This window comes from Fundulus heteroclitus, chromosome 13 (assembly GCF_011125445.2).
Source record: "Fundulus heteroclitus isolate FHET01 chromosome 13, MU-UCD_Fhet_4.1, whole genome shotgun sequence".
Classification (NCBI taxonomy): domain Eukaryota; kingdom Metazoa; phylum Chordata; class Actinopteri; order Cyprinodontiformes; family Fundulidae; genus Fundulus; species Fundulus heteroclitus.
In genome coordinates this window covers 4,162,391-4,171,636 of record NC_046373.1, presented here as the reverse complement: position 1 = coordinate 4,171,636, position 9,246 = coordinate 4,162,391, and the positions used below count along the sequence as shown (strand labels likewise).

The 9,246-nt window shown below is 39.7% G+C and overlaps 1 long non-coding RNA gene across 1 annotated transcript; it reads right to left on the bottom strand.

Moving 5' to 3' along the window:
- Nucleotides 1-1,820: 1,820 nt before the first annotated feature.
- Nucleotides 1,821-4,390, bottom strand: LOC110369032. The gene is made up of 3 exons (XR_004932419.1): nt 4,283-4,390; nt 4,007-4,157; nt 1,821-2,867 (listed from the first exon to the last, which is right to left on the bottom strand). It is a non-coding gene; the product is annotated as an uncharacterized LOC110369032 (long non-coding RNA).
- Between the last annotated feature and the right edge of the window lie 4,856 nt (nt 4,391-9,246).

The window sequence follows — 9,246 nt, the reverse complement described above, 5'->3', positions numbered from 1 at the left end:
AATATGTCGCAGCAAGGAGTGGCGGAGGAAACGGTTCCAAAACGGGGTTTTACTAGTTCGCCAGTCTGACAGAAATAAACCGGTGATTTGTAAAACTTGCAAGGAACCGGTAAAAACAAAGTCTGGTAACGCAACCACCTTGTTTCATTACTTAAGCCGCTCACACCCGCAGCAGCGCGAGCTGTGTCAGCCCCGCGCGACTCTGCGTCGTCTTCTTAGGAATCTTCTGGAAGTTCTTCCAAAACAAAGCAGGTATAGCAGCTAAACTGTATAATTGTGAGCCGTTTTCAGTCAGTTAGAAGAAAAAAAGAGATCTGGGTACAGTGCAAAGAGAACTAAGATCCCAACACATCAGCTGATCAGCGAGTCTTCAACTAGATGGGGATCCCGTTTCAAAATGATTGAGCTATTTCTCAGGTCTTGGCCTCAGACAAAAAAAAAAAAAACACGGCAAAAGTGCAAAAGGCTCTAAAACCACTGGTGGAATTCACTGATGCCCTTTCAGGTGAGGGCTATGTCACGGTCTCCTGTGTTAAACCTGTGCTACATCTCTTCCGGTCCAGCATCTTGGCCCCAAATGAGGACACTCAACTGACCCAGTCCATTAAAGTTTTCATTCTGGATTATCTTGGGGAGAAATGTGCCGACCCTTCCACTGATACCCTGCTAGATATGGCATCATTAGTGGATCCCAGATGTAAAACAACATCACAACAGAGAAGTTAGAGGAAATCAAGCACAGAGCCATAATGGAGATGGAAGCAGGTGTCATGCTGCCTGACCAGGCTGCAGCAGACTCATCTGCTTCACAGCTGAGTGAAAGAGCTGCAGGATCAGATCCAAATGCATCAAAAAAGAAAACACTTGGTGGTTTCTATAAAAAAAAGCAAAAACCTCCTCTTCTCAAGCGACATCATCAGTCAGACAGTTGATGAATGCAGAACTGTCTGCATACTTGCAATCTGAGAATGCTGACAATGAATGTGACCCCCTGCAGTGGTGGCAGGGCCATGAGGAAATATTCCCAAATGTGAAGACTTTGGCAAAAAAGTATCTGTGTGTTCCTGCAACTAGTTCCCCATCAGAAAGGGTATTTAGTACTAGTGGAAATATAATCACATGTCACCGGGCTTCAATTAAACCTGAAGCTGTTAACAGGCTTGTGTTTTTGGCACAGAATTTATAGAAACTTGTGCACATTTTGCATTGATAGGACTGTTCTTGTTCAGGGTTATTTAAGACAAAATCTGGGCTTTGGCTTATGTGATTAACACTTTCCTGTTTTACCACATTGTGTGTGGTGTTTAAAATATAGCACATAAAGAGCAATCGTTATTTAAATCGTTTTGAGATGCTCTCATACCACCCATTACTATTTTGGTTCTGGGGTTTTGAAGACATTGTCTAATTGTCTGACTTCCTATTTTGTAATCTTTAGTGGTGTCTTGTTAAATAACATTCCCAGCAGCTAAAGAGCAATAGAAATATCTTTGAAATGCTCTGAAGTCTGAATATGTAGCAGCGCCTGGTCAGTTGATTTCACTGTCACTATATAAGCTTTTGTTTTGGGATTGTCACATTTTTACTACACAAAATTGTAAGCACAAAAGAGCCCCTTTTTATTTCAGGTTTATTTTGTGTCCATTTTTTCCTTGGTGTTCCTTTTGGCCGCTGGAATGTTCTGTTTTTGAAGGTCCAGCGTTGACCATATTAAGAGCTTTAATGTGGCAATATTGTAATTTATGAAAAACTTCTATGTGCAGCTGATGGTTATAAATTGGTTAAAATAAAACATTTCAGATTCATTTTTCATTTGCAATCAATTTTTCAAACAAAAAAATTACATGTTAATTTGAGATATACTAATGCAACTTTAGGCACTATGTGGCTAAAAACGTTTGATTTTCAAGGTTATTTGATCATATTGTGATATATATCGTGTATTGCGATATAGCCCAAAGATATCGGGACATTAGATTTTCTTCATATCGCTCACACATAATTACTGGTTTCCATAATTAAACACCGGCTCAGCAACTCATGGTGCTGCAGATGTTGGGAGGAAATGATCATCCCTCAAAGCGCTGCTGCCCCGTCCTCCACATGCATGCGCAGCAAGTTCATGAGTTAAAACGGACGCTGATCGGATTATGGATCGGCATAAACCAGCCCTCACTCAAATACAATGTTGTTCCTACTGATGGATGGTAATAATTTGTTAATTCAACTTTAAAGTTTTAATTTGCAGACGTCTGAGTGAAGGAACTGTATGGTAGTGAGGAGCAAGGCTACAAACTAACTTTTCCAGAATCAAGTCTTTTGTTATTATGTAACCATAACAACATTTTGAGACACTCAGAATGATAAGATGCAGACCAAAATTAAAGACCCTTATGGAAAAAACAAAAGTAAGTGTCCTTAAAGGACATCCTCAAAAATGTAAAACCCTCACAAGAAAAACAAAGTTTTAAATGTCTGACAACCTTTTTGACTCTTCGAAGAAGAGCTGGAAATTGAAAACATAAACTTTTTTGTCCGATTCATTGATCAATCAAAAAAAATTGACTGGTTAATATATTAAAATAATTGTTAGTTGCAGCCCTAGATCTTTTAGAGCATGGCTTTAAGCTCCAATCAGTCCAAAGCCCTGAAACTTTTAGATGTGTCCCTGGCAGGACGCCGGCCCTCGAAGACTGGACTTTGACACCCATGTTTTGTTGTCTGGTGGGCTGTACCTGAAGAGCTGGGCTCTGGGGTGAGAGATCCACACCGACAGCTGGGTGTGGAGCTCTTTAACAAAGCAGCTCAGGGTCAGGAGGCTTTGGAGGATGGAGTGCATGTAGCAAGTAAGCCCCAAGTTGGGTGACCTTAAAACACACAAGACAAAGAACCAGTCAGAACATGGGCTTCAGTTTCGACCCTTTTAAAAAGTTGTATAGTAGTTTTAGAGCAGAGGGTTTTGTATCATATTTTTCAGACTATAAGGCGTACTTAAAATACTTAAATTTTCTTTAAAAAAAGTGTCCGGTCTGCCTCGGGCGTAGTTCACTCCACTGAGGTACGTACGTACACAGCTCATTCTTTACGACTTCTTGGTGGCTAGAAATCTTCACATTGAACTGTTTTATATGTGACACCGAGCTTGATACACTGAGCCGCTCCAAGCAGGCGGTCACAAGGAACACGCAGCATCACAATCCCTCTGTTCTCACTGACAGGTGGGAGCCTGCTGGAAAAGAAATGGCTCTAGGTGCTCAGCTAGCTAATCCCACATCTTACCATCCGTTCCGCCGCTTCGTCCCGCTGGCAGAAAATGTGGGAATTGTAGGGATTTGCTACGGGAAATGAAGGCAACAGTACACTCCATCTGTGAAGGGTAAAACATCCATGGAGAGTCAGCGTGGACTCCACCAAGCTCATAGTACGCATATGTGAACATTTAGGCAGCCCGCGCCCCAGTAAGCGCAAGCAGCAATAAACCTAGTAAGTTAATTCAATTTAAAAGTTCATTTTGGCCTTATGTTAGAAACGGGGCAGTGAAGTCCAACTACTCTGTCCTTCAAACAGAGACGGATTGCTCTCCCTTTCAGGAGAGAGCTGTGTACGTGAAGGGGCGGAGTGATATTACACACTTAGGAAGAATATTTAGTGCCTTTATATGTGGACAAAGACACGTACATTCACGGTGGGCCTTATTGTCTGAGAAATACGGTATCTATCAATTCTTGTGCTTTTGTTTACCAAAAGCAGACTACCTCGTGATTAGGGATGGTTTTCTTTGCCAATTGTTTAAGTCCTGGACTGTTGGATCTAGCCTGTGGACGACAGACATGATCTGAATGGAAGGCTCTATATGTGTCCCTTCTTCGCCTTCATGTGGAAAGTTTCTCTTTTGTGATAAAAAACAATTTCACTACAGCAAAAACTGAACATGCTGTGGTTGTTTCTGTTATTTATATGATACGGAGTTGATGCTATCAACAACATTCAGCTTGGTTCAACATACCTTATAATGAAACAGTTGGGACAGGGTTAACCAAAACGATGTTTTTATCCTTTTCTTAGTCTGAGTGTTTCCTGACTCAGGAGAAGATTGTGTGCAGGGAAGATCCTGGTGTCCAGGTTTGGTATTTGCCACTTCCCTGGTTCTCTTTAAACTTCGGATTATAAACATAAAAATTCACATCAGTGGAATTAGAAATCATGAGGAATTATTTCTTCTTTAGTAAAATGAAACCCGAATAGTTGATATGATGGCACAGACATGTTATAAAGCTTTTACCTCGTTTCTGTGGGAGAAGAGGTCAGAAATACTTCTCCGCTGTCTTCTTTAATGGTCTGTGAATCTTTCTCAGCTGCAAATGAGGGAAGAGTGCCACCATCAGGAGCAGTTTCCACCTGGACTCCAAGTTGTCCTGAATTGTCATTCATGACGCAGACACTGCTGATAAAAAGAGAGAGATGTTTAATTGTGTACTTCAGCCATGCTAAGGCTGAATCCTGTTACCTAGGCTATCAACGACCCCTTTCATGATCACATCACCTCAATACTGAAATCCCTTCAGTGGCTCACGGTTTGGTTTAGTATATATTTTAAACTTTCAGTGCTTGTTTTTAAAAAATTGCATTTAATGACTTTTAATGATTTTTAATGCCCCGCGGAAACCCTGCACTAGTCTCTCCACCCTGAGACTTTTCACTGTTGCTGCAGCTGTAAAATAAAGAAAAGGAATGGCATACACCTTTATAACACCAACATAACGAGAAATTATAAAACTGCAGTTGAAGTTTTATTTACCTCCTTTCTGTCACTGAGGGTGACAAAATTGTGATGAGTCTACATTTTGTGGGAGATGGGTCTGCTTTTTCTTCTTCTGACTAAGTTCATCTGTGTGTATCAGATGAACTCAGACCGTGCTGAGACAAATTACAACCCCTTTTTTTTGCTGCTTATTAATTAAAATAATCAGCTCTGCTAAACATACCTTGTTATGAAGAGACCAATGATGCCAGCAGGAGGTTTTTCTAACCCTTGGAGCCTCGCTGGTAGCAGTGGTTGTGGTGGAAGAGGGAGACGGTGCATCCGTCTGCAGGCTGATATCAGCAAAATGAGGAGAAAATGTCAGATTTTGGTTGTCCAAGTCATTTGTTGCAGGAAAATAAAATAAATTAAAACCACGTGGAAACAAATTAGGATTGTTATAAATCTTTACTTTTTCTGCAGACTTGAATTTTCGTCATCTCCATAGCCCACCTCCCTTAGAGGACTTTTCTGTTTAAAAGTTGTAAAAACAGATATTTAAGTTTGACGTTATCTTTTCACAAATAAGTAGCAACAAGTAAAACTAAATAAAAAAATCAGATTGAGTGGAAATCATCTTACAGCATTAAATCAAATCAGCAGATTACACAAAGAATCCGGTTCATACCTTTCGTCACTCATTTACAAAGGAAGCAAAACATCTTCACACTCTTATTGAGAAAATAACTTGAAAAAGGTGTTAAATTTAACCAAGTACTTCTCTGTCGTATTAAGATATCTAAAGTGGGTTTCCAACGCTCAGGAGACGTCTATCTGAGCGGGGAGCAGCCGAGTCGGGCACCACGAAAACGGTTAGGGCCGGGGGGGACTGCGCCTCATGGTGGTAGTGGTTGTTTCCTGCCCCGTGGGCTAGCCGGCTAACTAGGCTAAAAGTAAGAAATTAAACCACACATTTAGAATTTAACATTAAATTATATGAACACATATGTTATGCTGGATTTAAGTCTGACATTTTAACCACAAATGGTATAGGGAGTATAAATTACAGCAATATCAGTTGCGCTAGGATAGCGCCGACTAGCGGTTGATGTACAGCATTACCATGAAACCACGGCACTGTTTTGCTAACTTAGTACTAAAACAGAAAAAAAAAACATGTTTCCAAGCTTCGATGTCCTAAGTTGCAATGTTCAAATCGACTCACCAAGCTGAACAATGTATCGAAATGTAATTGCGAAATAACCCGACCGTTATAATTTGATTTCGAGCGGCTTTTAATGGCGGAAAGATCACTTCCGGTGTCGGTTGAACCACTTCCGGTTACCGCTGGCTCGTCGGAATAAATTAACTCAACAAATTGTAAAGCCCCCTAGTGGAGTGGAAGGAGACAATCCAATGCGTTGCTATGAGGAACCTTCCCTGCAAGCTGATGTCTCCAAGTATTTGTGCTTTTACAAACACACGGAAATCAACAACATAGAAGCTGACCAAAGTGCTGCACTAAAAAAGAAAAAAAATACATAAAAATGATTACATAAGACACACTTTGATGTAAACAAAAAAGAAGAAAACAATACAAGTACAATCGAAACACAGATAAAAAAAAATTCACTTTGAGTTAAAAGCCAAAGAAAAAAAAGTCCATTTTCAGACGAGTTTTAAAAACATCAAGAGATGGAGCTTGCCTGACCACCAGTGGCAGTTCATTCCACAGAGTCAAAAACGTTTTTTTTTGCCACTAGAGTCTCCCAACAGCGGATTGCCCCCTTTCCCCATATCCTATGCAATCATTCAGGGGAGATTAGACCCCCTCATCCCTGATAAGGAGCCATGGACTGGCACCACACAAAGGGCTGTGTGGAGAACGAGGAGGCGCTTGCGTAAATTCTTTCAGTTACTGAAACACCTAAAAGAAAATCCTTTAAGTCTATTTTAAAATCTGTGGCTATAAAGCATAATTTGGCCTGGGTGAATTTTTTTTTTTTTAAGCTTTTCAGAACAGACAGCACATTTTTTCCTGCATAACAGAAATGATAAAAATATAACTTAAACCTGAAGCATTCAGTGACCACTTAAAAGCAAATCATTACAAATTATGAAACATAGTCAATTTTATATTCTAAGGAAGCTGCATGGCTGTTCTTTCAAATTCAAAACGAAGGCTAAGACCTGAGAGGCGCTCACAATTTCTCCCTCTCATTTAGTCCCCCAGTTCTGAGATTGCCTGGGTCCAGCCCCTGTGTTTTTTGCGTTCACACACACAAACCAAATGCTTTTGTGCTGCAGATACTGTGCATCTTTTACTGTTTTCTTTTGCTGCTTATGTGTTCTTCTTCTTCACAGGACACTGGATTGTGTAGCCAACCCTGTAGACCCGCAGGTACACGCGGGCTTGGTTCATCCTGCAAACACAACCACAGGGGGGAAAGGACAACAGTGTTTTGATTGCTTCAATTATGATTCAAAACATATATGTTGTTTTTTCAAAATGTCCAACTCTTCTAAAAAGCAAAACATACATATAAACCTCTGAGGAACACCCCATTTCCTCCAATACATGACATGATTTTTTTATATAAGCATTTTAAACTCAGAATAACTACATGCACACCTGAGTACAGGACTTTGGCAGGAAAACAACTCACCAGTATTTAGTGCAAAGCTGAACTCCCAAGGGTCCACAGCGATCAACGTAGCTCTCTGAAAGCCTTCCTCACAGCACGAGCTGTACTGACCACCATGGTGACCACAGGGCATGTCCTGAAACACACAGACCCATAAAGATGTGTAAAGAAGGGTATTAGAGAGCTCAAGGACCATGGCAGTTCTTCATCCACACTTCAGGAAGTTGCCAAATGACAACCATGAAACAGGACTGTGTTGAAGTAGCTAAAACGCACACTTCAAGTAGCTAAAGTCAGGTTCAAACACCTAAAACATTCATTAAACAAACACAAGGAGGAGAGACAACAGGAAAGTTAGCTTTCATCTTGCAAGGAGAACGAACAGCGATGCTTAATACAGATCTCCTACTCGCTCTAAAGTATACTCCGTCGCCTCCTCTCTTTTTATTATCCAAAGGAATCCCTGGTTACATTGTCAAGCTAAGGGGTAGGGATAAGCAAAACACTCTGTGACCTTTGAAATAATACCAAGCAGTCCACACAGTACAGTTATGCGTAAGCACTCCAGATACATGCTGAATACATTTCATAACAGTTTCAGACATGTTTAGAAAAACACTTATTATCGTCACAACATATTTCTCTGCTGTCTGCAGGCCTTCTGCAACGATAAGAGAGAGAGAAAGTAAATCAATACACATACATAGTAAAATAAAATGGTAACCACTGGTTTATATATTCTTTATATGATTAACACAATAAACACAAACACTGTAATGAGAGAGAGATCAGTCACATGAAATACACTTTAATTTCAGAATAACTAAAACCTCAAGAGATGCTCAAGAGATTTGGTTGCAGGAAAAAAACACGAACCCATGTCGGTATGCTAAAATATTTTCAAAGTGCCAAAGAATTTTAATTCAATCACAAAGTTTTTTTTTTTCATCTAAAAGCAAATAGCACAAGTACCACCCAGAAGACAAAAAACAACAACATACAATATCATAAAAAAACTTTACAGAGTCACTTTTTACAGGATTGACTAGTATTTTTACTTTTTAGCTGTGGTGACTAACTTTGAGGTAGGAAAGCCTCTTTACCGTCACCCTAATCTTTATCTCTCTCCACAGACATCGCATCCGATTTGGGTCAGAAATCTGTCTGGATCGCTCCAGAACATCAACATTACTTCTTGTCCGAGTAAACATGTTAATAAAATGAAAAAATTGCTTTAAACCTAAATCTGCCTGGGGTTATGAATCATTTTGGCAGAACTAAACTCTTAACTTACAACAACTTCTTTTTTAACACTGTGTGGCTGCTTTGCTGACAGAAGTGTCTTTTGTAGATAAACTTAACCAAAAGCTCTTTGCACGTTCAACAAGGTCAGACAAAACATCTTGGTCAAATTATAATCAATAATTTAACCCTAAATCTTCCTGGGGGTATGAATCATTTTCAGCCTACCTCCTGTGGTTAACAGGTGAATATCAGTTTATTTCTCTTTATAATAAAGCATTTTTTTATAAATTCTGCAGCTAAATAATCATAAAAAGAAATTAATAATTCCATCTCCATTTCATTTTATGAAACAAAGAAATATTACTCCCTCATTCTATCAATTGTTCTGATCCCTTTCAGCCTTGTTAGATATAACTGATTATGTACTTTGATCAAACCAAAGCAACTTTAAGCAACTTAAAAGGGATATATCATGCTGCTTAATGCCTTCCGTTTCACATTTAATTCATTGAGTTGTGGTCTATATTTTAAGTGGAACTGCAATGCTTTGGTCTGAATTCCATGTTAATTTACCCCCACGGTCCCCCTTTTTACCCCTGCACTGGGGTGCATCTA